This window comes from Zootoca vivipara, chromosome Z1 (assembly GCF_965207765.1).
Source record: "Zootoca vivipara chromosome Z1, rZooViv2.hap1.1, whole genome shotgun sequence".
NCBI lineage: Eukaryota > Metazoa > Chordata > Lepidosauria > Squamata > Lacertidae > Zootoca > Zootoca vivipara.
In genome coordinates, this window is record NC_142583.1 from 48,644,159 (window position 1) to 48,661,661 (window position 17,503).

A 17,503-nucleotide genomic window follows, 5' to 3' on the forward strand; every position below is an offset into this window, starting at 1 on the left:
GTGAGCTCCCGTTGCTCGGTCCTAGCTCCTGCCAACCTAGCAGTTCGAAAGCACGTCAAACTGCAAGTAGATAAATAGGTACCGCTCCAGCGGGAAGGTAAACAGCGTTTCCGTATGCTGCTATGGTTTTGCCAGAAGCGGCTTAGTCATGCTGGCCACATGACCCGGAAAAACTGTATGCGGACAAACATTGACTCCCTTGGCCTATAGAGCGAGATGAGTGCCGCAACCCCAGAGTTGTTCGTGACTGAACTTATCTGGCAGGGGTCCTTTACCTTTACCTTTTTATACTTCAGCAGCATTGTGTAAGAAGAGAAATCTTATCTGGAGTGGAACAAGTTGGCTTATTAAAATGGAGGACATCTCTTTATTGAGCATTTTTTTCTCCTTTGTTTGAAGTCAGCTTGCACATAAGTTATACAATGCCCACTCTTTATTGAGCATTAATTCTGATTACTTTGCCACACTTTCTGGTGCATTTTCCCACCACCTTCCTTGCCACAAAAAGTCCAGTTTTATTGGAAGTGGGCTTGTTACTCAAAAGACAAGTAAAAACTAATTTAAATTAATGAATAAGGAGGTATAGGAAGATGGCACATTTTCTATTGCAAGTATTGCCAAGGAAGATACCCGTCTTTTCATACACCTTTTAAACACCAGCAAAATGAGTTCCTTAGGATCATACTCTTAAAGACTATTCAGAAATTTCACGGGCCCTTCGTCTGTTGTGCTCCATTGTAATGTTTAACATCATTCATTTGTTTAGTTACATTTTGTTATTTAAGAGTCATTGTTATCTTACAAAAGAATTATGAACTATAGGAAATTGTATGCATAATAAGTAGATACCAGAAGTCTAGAAGTTATAACCATTAGAGACTGCAAACTTGGGGAAAACTGAAGATACAAAACTCCTTTGATCCTACTACAAAGAAAAGGAGGTTCTCAGAACAAAAGCGACATTTCCTTCTCTTTTAATAAAAGCAGGAACAAACTGAACATAAGACGAAGAACCAGGCTGAAGATCTATCCCTCTTTTAATTGAACCAAATATGAATGTTGTTTATTTGAAGTAAAAGGGAAATAAGATTTCTTTTTGGTTTTTTAATCTTCTGATTAAAAGAACAGCAAACCAGTTCAGATATCTAAGTCCTCAAAACTACGTTAAAAACTTGTTTTAACTCCTCTTTTCATTTCATGTACAGTCATATTTTTACCTAGATCAGAACAATCTTAGGATGTCTGTAATGTTTGGTGGATGACCTGACCACTGCTTCTCCATTAAATGAGATGCTTTGTAAGGCTCAGATTAGATCAACATCACAGACTTCCTTGGGAAGAAATGGGAACTACCTCCCAACGGGTCCAACTTGCAAGCATTTATCTGAGCCACTGGAGAGTCCATATACAATTTTCAAGGTTGCTACAAGAAACAATTCAGACTTAATATTACTGACAAGCTACCCAGCATTTCAGATAGGAATCTTTGCCAGCCCTATAAGTCATGATGGATATATGCAACCTCCAGGATCAGTATGCTGCTGAATATTGGTGACTAGAGTGGGGGCAAAAAACCTGGGAGGGAAAGATTCCCTCCTACTCCCCCCCCCATTCATCTCCATCACTTCCCCCTTCTTGCAACTTGATCTCGCAACCACTGAGCTTTCTGCGTAGCAACCTTATCAGCTCTCCTTGCCCTTGGAGAGAGAGGCTGGACACTTTCTAGCAAAGGGGAGTCAGTTATCTCTCTCTCTCCCCCTGTTCTGCTTCTCCTAGCTGTTCCCCACTCAGCTCTGCCCCACTGTTGTTTTCTGAACTATGTCCCTCTCCAAACCAATTCTCTAAATCTATACTGCTCCACTGTTCCTAGGCAGCTTCAGGATCCTGGTCAGGAGCAGGAAGAGGGGGAGGTTCCCACCATTCCTCTTCAGAGCTGTAATCCTCAGTCTGGTCTCTGACAGCTCACATGGAGCAATTACACACAATCCTCTTTTGCTTGATGTGTGTGTGGGGGGGGGGGAGCTGGCAATTGGAAGAGAATCCAGGTGATGTGATCCTGCTTCACCCTCCACACATCATCCCTGTGTGCGGAAGAAACACTTGAAATTGTCTCATGAGAAACAGAATTCTCAACAAGATCCATCTTTCCCAATCTGGCGCCCTCTGGATAGATTCTGCAAGTCGTAAGTCCAACAACTTCTGAAGGGCACCAGGTTGAGGAAGCCCGGAGGAGGTGGACCATTGGTTTGATCCAGCCCACCTCTCTTTAGGCTCTCATCAACCTCAAAACAAAGATAAAAACTATAAAAGGCATGTCATGATAGAGTATAACACACTTAGTGATAAAGCAGAGATAAAACAAATGGATAAATATCCCACTTAAAATGAAAATGCATTTCATTTCCAAGGGTGCCCATTTTTAATACAGCACCGTTGACAAGAGCCAAATTCATGTTACAATAATGTAGTTTAAGAAAAAAAAAGCAAACCTCTGCCTCTCCGTTAATAGACTGTTGTCTAGGCTAATTCTCGTCACTTCAATAAATAATAAGTAAATCTGCTTCTTTCCTTGTGCAGAGAAGAAAGCAGTACTATAAATCATCTTTATGATTACATTTTTATAGATCTGTTGTAAAGTTGGATCAATTGTATATGGTTGGAAAGCAGCCACAATTTACATTGGAATTTGGGAAACAAAATTAGATTGGTCTGAATGTATGTTTAAATATGTATTTGTAGGAATAAAGGCTTCCTCTCTATGTTTTGTAACCAGACAATGACTAAACCAGGAGCCAACCAGAAGACCTGAAAAGCTGCTGCTACTTTACTGATTGTACTCATAATTTCCTACCCAAAATATCCCTTCACTGAAAACTGATCCCACCAACTTTGCTATAGCCAGTGAAGTGGAACTCTGACACTCATCACCCCGCAGGGTGATTGAGAGAAAAAAAATAAGGTGTACCTTGACCCATAACCAGGTTCTCTAGCCCTCCTTATCTTGCCCTCCCCACTGTGGTTGCTATCTCATGAGGGGACAGAATGAAAGCACAGTCCCTGGCCCTACATGTCACTGTTGTTGCTCCTATAACCCTTGGTGTGTTGAGGGCTAAACGTCAGCACATTCTCTATACCTATATTCTCAGGTGCTAAGATTGGCCCTCTTGCTTGTTCCTTCACCTTCTAATTCAGGACTGTAAATTAAAGGGGCTGCTGTCATGTCATGTAAGAGCAACTGTTGCTATATCAGCCTTTTTTTAATCTACAAAGCTGCTCTACTTCCTGTCTCTGGAAATTTTAATATTACGCAGAATGTGCCTGGGGTGCCATGATAACATCCGTGATCCAAATGAGACTATTAAGGCCTCTGGCTTTAACACTGATAACTGTGCATACAGGTTAATTTTACGGGTGGAGAGACCTATGCTGTCCCTTTTTTCAGAGGGTAAAAAAAATAACAACTATAATGGCATTTCAAACCAGAAAGGATACCTAACAAGGCTATTGGTCAGATTTTATATGCTGTATAGTATCATAAATCAGTCCTACGGAGAATATGAGAGCCACATATATTTTACTGAAGCAGCAAGTTGTTTAGACTTGAAGACTTTGATTCTTGCAGGTGCTTCTTCAGATACAGACATCTGCAAAAGCAAAGCAAAGCAAACCCAAACAGATTTTTGACACACATATAGATTAGTTAAATGAAGATGGAAGGTAGGCTTCACCACAAGTTTTTTCCACTTGCAATAATAATAATAATAATAATAATAATAATAATAATAATAATAATAATAATAACCCGCCCATCTGGCTGGGTTTCCCCAGCCACTCTGGGCGGCTTCCAGAAGGATATTAAAATACAATAATCTAAAACCAATGGGCTATATGCTCTGCCATTCAGAAACAATGGAGTAACAAAGGAAAACATGCAGCAACAGAAGAACTTCAGTTGGGTTCCTTCAGGAGAAAGGGCAGGATATGAATCAAATAAACAGCAACTTTACAAATTGGCATTCCTCCATTTCTGGGTCTACTTGAACTTAACGGTGCACATTAGATAATAGACACGGGATGGCAGGCATGGCATTGGGGAGTAAGTTGCAAATCCTACCGAAGGCTGAGCTGATCAATCATAGAAAGCTTTTCCTATGAATAAAAGGCAGGTGGTGGTTTTGAAGGACCTTGTTAGAAATACCTTTTTTTGTACTGTTATCTCTCTCTCTCTCTCTCTCTCTCTCTCTCTCTCTCTCTCTCTCTCTCTCTCTCCTCTCTTCTCCCCCGTTATGTTGTAGGTGAACACATTGGCATTTCTGTTTAGCGGTGTTCCAGCACAAGAGGAATTATCCTTGACAACGCAGTTACTTGCTTCTCTGTCTAGAGTATCTATAAACACTGCGGGATTCACCAAGCGAATTCTGTAGTTTTTTATACTCCACATGGCAGGTGGGAAAGCACAAAAAAAGAGTAAAACTCAGGCATTGAAGATTTTCTACTCAGAAAAGCACACCACTTAAACTCGCCAGAGAGGTTGCAACAAAAATAGCGCTGTGAGTCAACCTTGCACTTCCCCCAGGGACAGGAAAATAAAAATAAATAAATCCTAATACAGCATTTCCTAATGCAGAAAAAAACACAAGCCAGTCCCATCACAACAGGGAATGTTTTCTTCAAAGTCCCACAGAAGACCAGCTAAGCCTTATTTTCCATGCCTTGCATCCACCAAGGTCAGGATCTGCTAGCTGACTGTGCATACTCAAAAAGCAAAAAGACACACAAGAGTGTTTCAGACTCCTGAGCAGCTAAGCTAGGATTCAGTTATGAACGCAGGCCTGCTGTGCTATATACACCACATGGCTGTCATTACCTGGTGGACTAGCTCCTCCCACATGGTCTGGGGCTTGTGAAGTTACCTTCACAAGGTGGGAATGTGCTGCAAAGGTGAATTAAAAGAAAGTGTCTGGGGCAGGAATGTTGAGGAGCAGATACAGCAGGCAGGGATGTGCCAGGCCAACAGGAGCCCAGATCCAAGGTTTCATTACAATAAAAATAAAAATAAGTATCTAGTCCTCCTAAAGTGCAAATACCTTTCTATGTGATTTCTGTGAGATGAGCCAGCCTGGCTGCTTCTGCCTTTCAGTGTTTTTAGCCAATGAGGGAAGTCAGAATGATTGACAAGTGAGCTATTTTAACTCCAAGTGATGGGAATCCCAGGAGTCTTATAAAGAAGGGCCGTTTCTCCTTCCCCATTAGTGTGTTTTTCTAGCGACTGTTTCATTTTCTAGTCCTTGGAATCTTCCATGGTGTGCCCTTCCTTTTTTCCTAGCAGCCACGGAAGCAGGGACAACAAATGTGCTTTTACAAAAGCTTGAAAAAATGGGGATTGATGCTGCACGCATGAGAGGCCAGGGCTATGAAAATGTAGCCAACATGAGAGGGAAGAACCAGTCCTGTGACTATCTTTTCTCAGAGTCCAATACTTGCTTGGCCACTTACCACCTGATGAATGTTCAATGTCCGAGTCAGGTTGCATGTGGGGGAGGAGGGTTGTATTTTCTGCTTTGCCTCTGGCAACAAAATGCCTTGGGCTGGCCCTAGTCCCCCCCCCCCCACACGTGATAACTTAATCCTTTCAACAGAGCCCCAATATTACTTTTGTTAAAACGGTATCTAATTTCCCTGGGAGTAATCAGAGATTGTTCCAGAAGGCTGCTTTTTTACCAAGCACCAAATCATCAGAGAGCCAAAAAATATAGTTTCCTAATGCTCAAGAAAAAGAGAGAAAATAAGAATCTCACATTTCCTTTCTGTTTTTATCATACTATCATCCTATATAAAAAGAGGCAGCCCAAATCCCCAATATAAAAAATGAGACTGAAGATTGCCCCAAGACACGTTTAGTAGGAAATCTCTTATAAGTCACTGTATCATGCTACTTTCATCATTAATTCATCCCTGCTGAAGGGTTTTAGTTCCATTATATCAAATGCACATTGCATCAGAAGTCTGCTGGGGGAAAAATCTCTCTTTGACCAAAATGGATGTTCACCATTGTACATAGAATATTAAAGGAATGTAGGAGTAGAAATGCTTCTAAATTCTGTTTTCCTTCCTGCTCCCCTTTCAACAGGAGTACTGTAGGTTGACTGAAGGACAAACTCTTGTCATTCATAATACTATCCTTAAAATGCTATCATTTTTTTATTTAAATGTGCTCGTTTTAAAATGCGTAAAATGTTTCAAGATGGTGTTTTCTTTATTTATTTTTAATTGTTTAAAGTACTTTAAATACATTTTCTGTTATATTTTGATTTTTGCAGCCATGTGCTCCTTTGGGATGAAGGGCGATTGTTGTTGTTGTTGTTGTTGTTGTTGTTGTTGTTGTTGTTGTTGTTGTTGTTGTTGTATACAATTATGGGTATGATTAATGCTACCAAAAATGTCTATTTTATTATTTCTCAGAAATTGTATAATGAAATAGACTAATGACTTCTTTAAAAAATGTGTTTCCCAAATACTGACAGGTCACTCTGCTGATCTAATTTTAATTAGTGGTGCCTTCGTAACCCTGAACATTTGTTTGTTTAAATATTTTACTTTAAGGTCAAATGCTTTTGATCAGAAAGGCAGTATATAAATCTGATTTGCCTGACATAAAATGCTTAAAGTGTTGGTGCCCAATGAGCCTCCATGTGACAGAAATTTTACGGACAGGACACCACAACTAAGAAGGCTATCTCTTTGCTTTGGATGGAAGAGATGCCTAAAGGAGACCCTATGATTATAAACTCAGTTTATGGACAGATTATAACAGGTATTCCTTCAAGTACCTGTGTCCTTACACAGATAAAGCTTTAAATATTGGCAAGATGTATTTCCACCAAGCAGTCCCAGTCAACAGGGTAATTTTGGACTAACTGCAATTTCTAGGCCTATTGAGGTCTGGTTTTTAGACCTGAATATACTGAAGTTGTCACTACTTCAGTACATGCTCAGCTCAAAATGACAGTTCACAATTACTGTTCCATCAATGTAGCACATACAAAATTTTATGTAGGGTAGTGTTGATGGCATGTAATTTATTTGTTTGTTTGATTTCTATACCACCTTTCATCTGAGGAGCACAGAGTGGTTCACTTTACTCGGCTCCAGTATCTCTGCAAAATATCATCTTCTGTCAAAACATTTGAATACATTTTGCTCATGTTTAATTCCTCTGCAAAATCTGGTGCTTTATTGGAAAATGGTCCGTGTCCTTTTAGGAAAAGGAACTTCCGGTAAACAGGTGTGGTAAAATTGTCTTCTTTTCTTCAATGAAAACAGTAATATGGCAAGTCTGTTGGGACAAGGTAACAAGATCAAAGAGCAAAGACAGGTAAGCTGTCTTAGCATCACTGTAGGGCAACTCAGAACTTGGTTTTCAAGTATGATGAAGGATGAAGAATTTCTATTCCTGTGGCTACACTTTTATTAAATGTGGGTATTGTGTGTATTCTTAAGCAAGTTGATGTCTGAGGAATCGCCATAGTTGTTCCTAGCCGGAAATTATTATCAAGTTCTGTTGAAAATTGTGAAGTTCAAGGTGAAGGGAATGTTCTTTTCTAAAATATAAAAGCAAAGCTTGTGAGTTCTAATGTTTTCCTATCAATACTTTTGAAAAGCATGGAATGAACGAACATGTTGTTTTCTTTTATCTGAGTTCATACAACCAGTGACCAAAACATGGTGCAGAAGGTTTTTTTCTACCATTTACCTCTATGTGAAAGAGTGTCATCTTTGTGCAGTGCAATAAAATGTACATGTACTGAGATGTATTTCTCAATGAATTCAGTGGAACCGACCCCCCAGGTAAGTGGGTTTTATGTCGACTTCAAAGTATGCACTTAGAAGTCCCATTGAACATCTTAGGAATAGACATGTATAGGATTGTAGTTTATTTCTTACTTTCCTGTCGCACAGCCGAAAGGTCAGTCAGTAAAAAAGTTAGCAAGCATTTTTTAAAAATTACTTATAAGCCTTCAATGTACCAACCTATTGGAAAATGTTGCATGCATGCTATATTCAGGTGTACATTTTTGCAAAGGTATCAGGCATGGGAAATGTTCATGAAAGATATCCCATGTGTATAAAACATGGCCTGGAAATCATTCTGTTCGGTGCCAGTTTTTCAGTTCAAATATTAGATTTATAAAAAATTCAGAGTACCATATTGCCCTGAATTCAGAATAGCAAGAATGTAAAAAAGATGAAATATTTAAAAGGATAACAAAAACAATCACTGTTGCATTAGATGGGAAGCACCTTGGAAAAAGCTGAGATAAGAAAAAGTTGGAGAATATACTGAAGATATAAACTCCCACTGTCCCAGCCCTTGGCTGCCTACCAGTGTATATTGAGCTTGTATGTTTAGTCTAGGACTTGGCAAATAAGTATATCTTTATTTTCATAACTTCTAAAGTCTAAGGAAGTTATGCAAGTACAGTAAACCTAGGGCTACAAAATACTGCAACACATCTGCTAATAGCATGGCCAGGAAACAACAAAATATCTGTGGGTGTGGTTTGCTTAAGAAATTCTTAAAGAAAATACTTGGCTGATGTAGCAGATCCTTTCTTATGAGAAAGTGTACAACGAAACATAAAAGCTCCTATCCACCCATTTCAACAGAGAAGTCCGTTCTCTTTGAAAATGTCTTTACACCCACAGAGCTGTCACTCTGTTTAAATGTTGGATGTAAACTAGACCTTTCAGTTTCACAAACTTAAATTCCTTTCTTCCCTATGCCTTTTTATTTTGGGGGGAGCTTGGAAGAGAAATGTAACCATTTATAATTGACACTCTAATTTTGCCTGTGTCCTTCAATCCCGGATGTGGACCCACAGCTCTGAGAGCAGGACAATTTTCTTTGAGCCCTGTGGGAGAGGCCCACTTCACCTTGGACAGAGCCCAAATTGCTCCAGAACTGTGGGTCTCAGTTCAGGTTGCATCTGAAGCAGGTACATCCTCAGGACTAGACAGTTCTCTTGTAAGCGAGATATAAGGTACCTGGAAAACTTGCAAAATTGTTAAATGTACATTAGGTTTCAGCATGGGAAGCACGTAGTAGCTTAGCAGTATATAGTTGCTGTCCTTAAAATATATTATTTTAATAAGCAGGCACTGTAAGTAATACTACATATATATTTGACACAATTCCCATATACATAGCAAGCACATTTCACTGTTTTGATATACTATTTAATAAATGCTCATATTTTATGTAAAACCTTTAGTTGTGAAGGGGGAAAAAATCCATCATCTCATTCTGGTATAGCGTTCAAAGAACATTATTCTGCCTAAAAATATTTGAAGACCATCAATTAATATGCCCGAGGCTGATCTGTAACTCTGCCATTCTTTTACTGGGCTACAAAGGACTGGACCTAACATTTATATTTTTAACAATGTTATAATTAGTGATGGTGTCTGAGTGATCTACTCTACTTTTGAGTTGAGAAGTGGATTATAAATCCTCAAATAAAGAACACAAGAATTAAGTCTCAAATGAGCACAGCACGATGACTTTATTTCTACTGTGGCACATCAAAGATTTCATCTATATATGTACAGTAGGGACAGGGAACCTGTAGTCCTCCAGATGTTGTTGAACTCCAGTGATCAAGAATGATATGAGTTATAGTCCAACATCTGGAGCACAGTCTTCCCATTCCTATTGAGTCTCAGCATAGGTTGTAAACCCGCTGGTCAGTTTAAATTGCAGGCCGCCCTTGCTTCTTTTGCACCAGATGGAGCAACCATCAATAACATTTCCAAAGGCAGATGTCAAGAGACTGTTCCCCATCAACCCTGCAAGATAGTGCAACTGATTTAGCAGTAGGCAACACCTGGAAGTACTTGACTAGAGTGTGCACTTGTGCAATTGGCACCAGACACTTCACAGACACAGATAAGTTCACTGTAAAGGAACTCCAAATAATGTCAACTTACGGCATAAGACTGAAAGGAAGGAAATGCAAAACTGAGCAATTTCTAACTACAAGTAGCCACAAGAGTGTGTTGGATATAAAGTGCTGCTATGAAATCAATGCAGCTATCAAATTATGAAAGAACACTTCCTGACAACAGGGAGTATGGACATGTGGAAATATATTACACAAATACACACTCGCACTACAGTGTTCTGCATACTTACTACGAGGTAAGCCCCAGTGAGTAAAATGGGTATTACTTCAAGATATGCATGCTCAGGATAGCAGCTTAAATATGCCCAAAAGCTAGGCATTTTATCTATTTGCATTTTTCCATACCATTTTTCTGCCAAAGTCCTCAATGCAATCCAATCTTGACTTACCTGAGAGCAACTCCCACTGAATTCTTACTTCTGACTCAAAATACATGCCGAGGACTGCACTATTTAGGTGATTTTTCTTTTTTTTTACAAGACTAGTACATAAAGGTTAATGCAAAACCTTCACGGAGTTAAAGCACCAGCTGTTTTGCTAAACGAAAAGCAGGATTCTCAACTCAGCTTTTTGTAGTCATCCATTTGTTTACCATTGTTGCAGAAGAATATTCTGTTCAGAAAGGTCAGTTGCCATGGGCAAACATAAATGAAAGTCTCAAAGGACCATGAATCAGTGTTGACATTCTGCTCCATGTGTTGACGAAAAGTTTGCCATTGCCACTTATACCACCAGGGGAAGAAAAAAAACAAGACATGATTTGGGTTTTGAGGTACATGGCTGCACTTATAGCTCAAAACAACATCTGGTGAATAAAATCAAGTGAAGGGTCATAAAGAGTGGGAGCAGCTGCATTCTGACATTGCTGAGAATGGAGCTGTGGAAACATTTCTGGCAGAGGAGCTAGCCCTGCAATAGCTATAACAGATTATCCAGATAATGAGAAATGTTTGATTGCCATCACCCCAACAATCCTTAGGTGTCCAGTTGTGAAGAATAAAGGGCAAGATATTCTACCCTGTTCTGGGTGGTGGCTTTCAGTAACCCTCTGCAGGGGTACATTTTATGTATGCATTTCTTATGAGAAAGATGTGGGCATGTTTAAAACAGTCATACACAACTGGTGACCCAACATGTCCAATGAAGCTCATCAACCAGCATGGTAGTCCTCGTGTTGTATGTGTAGGATTGCTTTATTTACCTAGAAATGCAAAAAACAAAACAAAAGAAAACAAAGAGATTGTCATGTGTGGAAGCCGGAGTTTATGGCTTTGGCTGGAAAGGTTACAGAATGTCTAGGTCTGCTCTGGGATTAGCTTGGTGTATATCCATGTTTTTGTTGACTTGTCCAACATAATAGGTTGTCTCCAGAGTTGTGTTTAGCAGCATTCAGTTTGTGCTGGTGGAAGGGGTTGGAGAGGTGATTTCTCCTTCCTCCTGCATCTCCTGAAAATCTACTCTGCAGGGCTGGGGAACCAGCGGGGGAAATAGAGAACCAGCAAAAAATGTCTTCCTATTTCCTTACTCCTGAGAAGAGCTTCTGCGCCTTCTGTGAATAGATCTATTCAGTTCATGAAATGGTCACTCTAGATCATTTTATTCATTCATGATGCTGATTTGGAAAAGCATTTCTGTTTCTTAAAAACATCCTGTGGAAATGTCCCTTTGTCACTGGGAGGAACAATGAAAATTACCTTTGCCAACAAAGCACTTCATTCTAAATATTTTGCCATTTTCCAGCCCCATCTACTATAAATCAACTTTCTTGCTGAAACTGACAGCATGGCTTCAAACTGGAAGATTAGCGACACCACAAAAATATGTCGTTTAAGCATTATCTTAATAGGAGCAGACTTTCACGGGTAAACATTCATTTAAATGGGGATTTAAGTGTATGAAAATTTTAAGCATAATTAAGAGTATGTAATGATTCCTTCTGTAAATAGTAATTGATTACACTGAGGATTATAAACTCCCCTGATTAGTGATGAATAATGCAAATATGCAAAATAAAATACATTTATTAATACTGAACCAAATATATTTTGAAGGAAATGACATGCAAATTCCCACCAAATAATGTTTACTGTTGAAAAAAATTAGAGCTGAAACCTTGTACATATTTACATGGAAGTAACACACTGAAATCAGTGAGACTTCTGAATAGACATGGATTGTAGCAGACTGACTCCACAATTCTTTATTCAAGAAAGCTTCCATTGCCACTACCACTAAAAGAAAAATCCGAACATGACTTTGCTGGAATATGTAAATGATACTGAACAGAAATTAAAATTATACTTCACTTTGGGGAAAATTGCTTCACCTAGGATAAAACATTAAGAGCAATTTAATTTAAACCTTGAGAATGGTTATGGATGCAATACATAAACGGGTGCAATTAGAGGTGCATTTATATTACTAATGTGTTTCTAATATTGAAGGAATAAAGAAAAGCAATACAACCATCTGCAAGATACAATGACAGCTAAAACTGATTAATCCATAACTGAAAACTCCATTCTCATCTTCCACACCTCTCAGGAAGTCAATATCCTAAACAAGTAATACTTTCAACTCGTTTTACTTCTGTCCATTCTCTGTTAAATAAATGTTGTTTGTTGTTGTTTAGCCATTTAGTCGTGTCCGACTCTTCGTGATCCCATGGACCAGAGCACGCCAGGCACTCCTGTCTTCCACTGCCTCCCACAGTCATTCATGATATTGAGCTTATTCCAAGGGCCCATTGGTCATACACTGTTAATGCTCACATTTAATGGTTAGTAGACCTAGCCCTATCATGAGACACACTGGGCTGCTAGCATCTGGTGATGAAATGGAAGGGGTGGTGGAATGGAATTATCTCCCTGCCACCACCTGCCCAAGCACCTGCGGACTTGTTTCGTGGCTAGCTGGCAACCTGCTAGGCTATGGAATACCAATTCCCCCGCCAAGAGAAACCACAGTTATTAACATCAGCACTATGACTACATGCAGACAGAAAAACCCGCGAATTGAGTCAAACTGAAATCTGATTTAGCCAGCTATGCAAATTCCATTTCTGCTTGTGGTATTGACTTGTCACAGAGCACTGAAGTATTACGGTTACCAAAGAAGTACTTAGAATAGGGAGGGTATAGATACCTGGAAAATAAGCTGGAGTGGAGATAAAACAGAGATGTGTGCCTTTTGACTGGCATATTCAGTCAGTCCAAAGTGACCCTTATTTCCGTAACAGAGCAAGCACATTTAGTGAGTGCATTCGCATGCGCAATTAATTACGCTGTGTTTAAAAGCACTCTATCTACAATGCTTAATTCTCCATTTCCTCTGAATCAAATTATGCATCTGAATCAAAGGCATGCATCTGATTTGAGACTCACTCTGAAAATGCTAAAACACATCCTGCCTCACACGTTCTTCTGGATATATCCTCTGGCCCATTAATGTTCTGGCTAAAAATAAGTCAGACAGGAAGAAAATAGTTTTTTTCTGTAGCTTCTGCTCCACATGCTAAAATAGATTTAACCCTCAAGTTTGGACAATAGTTCTACTAGTGCTTATAAATTATTATACAAGGCCTAAGACTGTAATCATGGCCAGAGTTAACCCTATGAAGGAGGGAAGAGAGGTCAATTAAAGCATTTGATCTTCAGCTGTGCCATTCAAAAAGTCATATTGTCATATCCATTGCACTCCAGCTGAGGCTGCTGAAGAGCCAAAGGTCATCTTGGCTGTGAATCCTGGAATACCTGCTACCTGCCATGCAGGCCTTTTCCACATGACCTGGGAGAGTGGGGCCTTGACATATTACAGCTACAAAAGCTGAGGCTGCTGAACCGACTCTTGGGTTGGGATGTTTGGGGTGTTTTGCTGGGGACATGGTTGTTCCTGCTGGTTATTTGTATGCAGTGGTATTTTGGTTCTCAAATTTAATCCGTTCTGGCTGAAGGAGCTTCCTGCACTCAATCGGAAGCCGCAGAATGGATGTTCGGCTTCCAAAAAAACTTTCGCAAATTGGAACACTCACTTCCGGGTTGCGACGTTTGGGAGCCAATTTGTTCAACAACCAAGGTACCACTGTATTTATTTTAGATCTTGTTGTGATTCATGTGGAAATGGTTCAGTTTGGTTGTGCATTTTTTAAAAAATTCTATTTATAATTTATTACTACTTTTGTTATGCTGCAGTCATATTTTTTCACGTTGTAAACTGCCTTGAGCATGGTTTGAATTGTGGAAAGGCAGCATACAGATAACATTATGTATGGAGATGGATGGGTGGAAGGATGGATGCTGGGAGAAGCTAAACCACATGTCACAGCTCCACAACAGCCAAGGGATGCCAGAGGCTTCATCAATGTCCCTATTTTCTCCTGCTACCAAATCCTTTAACATGTTACAAATCAGACTGCCTCAGCCTTAAGCCATAGCATTACAAGTTACAGACAAAATGTGACAATACACAAATATGAATTCAAGACTGGAGTACAAAGTGACTTAAAAACCAATTTAAAAATAGTGAGAGCACCCTAAGGAGCAACTCCATTAATCACTTCCCTTCTCATCTTGGCAGTAACTAAAGCAAAAGAGGCAATAGCTTTCATAATGACAAGATTCTTATCACACAACAGATAAGCAATTTGCAATGTAATAGGCATAGAAGACACATTATCCAAAATGGGTGTCAGACACTTGTTCCCAATGTCATCATAAAAGGGACAATAAAAAGGTAGGTGGGAGAGGCCATCAATTGCAAACACAAAAGCAGAGCTGGAAACTATTGTAGAAAAGTGTAAAACTTTGGTAGGCAATTCTTGCAGTGTTGGTGCAGTACGAGCTAATCTAAGTGAGCAATGAGTTCAGTCATTCAGAAAATTATTTAATCTATGTAAATCACAATAAAGCCAATCATTTCTCTGTCCTTCCAAAACTAAATTGATTCTCAGTGTTGTGTAGCACAATTCCATGCACAATTAAACAGAAGTAAGTCCCATATAGTGACTTTAGTATTTTAGTGAATGTATAGTGAAGGAAGGGGATAGTCTAACCACTGTAGTTTTTGTGTTGGTAACTTCAAGGCTGGATTACTGCAGTGTGTTCTATGTGGGACAAGTACCAGTGCCTGCCTATTTTGCTTCTTAGGCCAGGCTAACTTCTTCCACCCACCCACCCACCCACTCCATTTCTTTCTCTCTCTCTCTGCTAACTTCAATTTTCAAAGACAGATGTCTTGCAGAAAAAAAGGGGAAAGTACAAAATTTGAAATTATGTTAAATTGTAAAAATAAGCATTACAACAATCTTTTATTATCTTCCTCAAATACAAAAGAAAACATTTTCTCACACAAATCAGTTTGAATAATCTTGCGAGTTGTGATGTTAAAATTTAAGTCTCTTAGAAGTTTCAATTTCAGACACATCAAAATCTCACTGTGTGTGCCTTTTACTCTGCAAATTTTGGCCATGCTGGCCAGGACTGATGGGAGTTGGAGTCCAACAACATCTGGCAACCCAAAGCTAGGAATGACTGTTCTAGAACACTTAACAGTATCTCAGTTAAAGACTGATGGGCAAAGCAACAATTTACTAGGCAGGAAGAGAGAGAGAGAGAGAGAGAGAGAGAGAGAGAGAGAGAGAGAGAGAGAGAGAGAGAGAGAGAGAGAGAGAGACTGGCCATTGGTTTGCCCAATGGTAAAGTTTAGGGCTTTTAAAAATGGATGCAATGACGTCAATCTGGCCCAGCCTTCTTTCCATCTATCTACTACCATATCTATCTATCTATCATCTATGGTATTTATATACCATTTTCTCAGGCTCCCTCGGCCAATAATGCGAGATGAGCGCGCAACCCCAGAGTCGGTCACGACTGGACCTAATGGTCAGGGGTCCCTTTACCCTTTACCTTTACCTTTCTCAGGTAGACCTCACAAGGCAGTTCACAAAAGACTGTTACAATAATAAGCAGTTAAAACAAAAAAACAAAACAAAACAAAACCCTATACAATAAAAGGGAAAACAACTGATTGGTTAAAATACCGGTAACTTATAATTGCATCTTCTTTCCCTTCCTTCATGTGGAGGATGGTCCTTCAGAATCCCCGGGGTTGGAGAGGAAAGGACCACCTTTGGGATCTGGATGGTGGCAGATCACCAGACTTTTTCTTTCTTCTCTCTTCTCAGGGCAACTAGGTGTGATACAAGTTGTCTTCATTATGAAGAACAAAAAAGTTCAAACTAGTTTCCAAAAAAGAGGTCCAAGCACACACAAACTCGCTAAGATAGGGTTTGGTTTGTTTTTTTTAGTTTGCTTTAAAAGATAGGGTACTAATGCCTATTTTTCTGTCTGCCTTTCTCTAAAAAAGAGCCAAGTCTATAAACAAAAAGTTCATAATCTGAGTTTAATAGATTTTGCTTCCTTGGGCAATGCAGCTATGAAAGTGTTTAAAATGGTCTTTTCCTCTGTGATCAATAAAGCTTTCCCAGAAAGATTGGCTCAGTTGCAATGGCTTCTTTAACAGTTCCACAGGGCTCTAGAAAACCAAATGAGTATTTCATCATAGTTTACACCTAACTAAAAAACAGACAATGGTGAAGTTTTTAAAAATATTATTGAAAACTTTGGGTGGGAGACACCGTTCATAAAAAAAAAAATTCAGGTTGACTTTCTAGAACTCTGTTGACTGTAATAAAACATGTGAGGGTGGCAGATTTGAAAGATATACTGTAATAGTAGTTTGGGAGACATGTGTCAGTTTCTTCAAACTATAATTTTGGAGAACCAGCAGGCTATGGACACATTTGACTCTCGTTATGTCATAACATTAAATATTTCACAAGTCTTAACAATATTGTGCTATTCCTCTCTTCAAGTGAACTTGTGAAGGTTTAACCGGGGAGTACACATGTGAACCTTGCCAGCAAAATTCAGTGTGTGTACAGTTGGGAAATCAGGTCCTCCCTGCAAGAGAGGGCACACGTTGCGGTGGGTCCCAGCAGACCAGGTCTAGGTGTTGGGGCGGGGCAATTGGAGCAGCCACAACACCCTAATGGTGTTCCATCTGACGGTGTGCAATTGGGCTGAGGGCTTGCCAATCAAAGAGTCAGATGGACCAGTATTTAAGTGCTGCACTCACCGTAGAGATCCTCTTTCTCCGGGTGAATTGCATCGGAACACCCGCCCACGGCTCCCTAATTTTAGGGCTTTCGCTTGACCTTGCTATGCCATCATGTGCCGTCTGCCGTTGTTGCAGGGGCACGGCAGGAATTTTCCCCACTTGGCTGATTGGCTGTTGCCATTTGGGTTTCAGCTGCTGCTTAGCAACTTGTAAGGTTGGCGGATAGGCTCTGCTTCATGCTGATAGGGGGGACCGATGGCTGGTATTCCGCCAAGCGGGGTTGCCCCAATCCAGTGTTCTGGGCACATGTGGGAGAATCAGGGCCCAGCTGGCATGCGCCAGTCGGGTAACCCCGTCCCAGGTGTGTACCTGGCTGCTGACTCATGGTGTGCCCTGAGTCAATGCTACCCTAGGTAGCTAGTCAA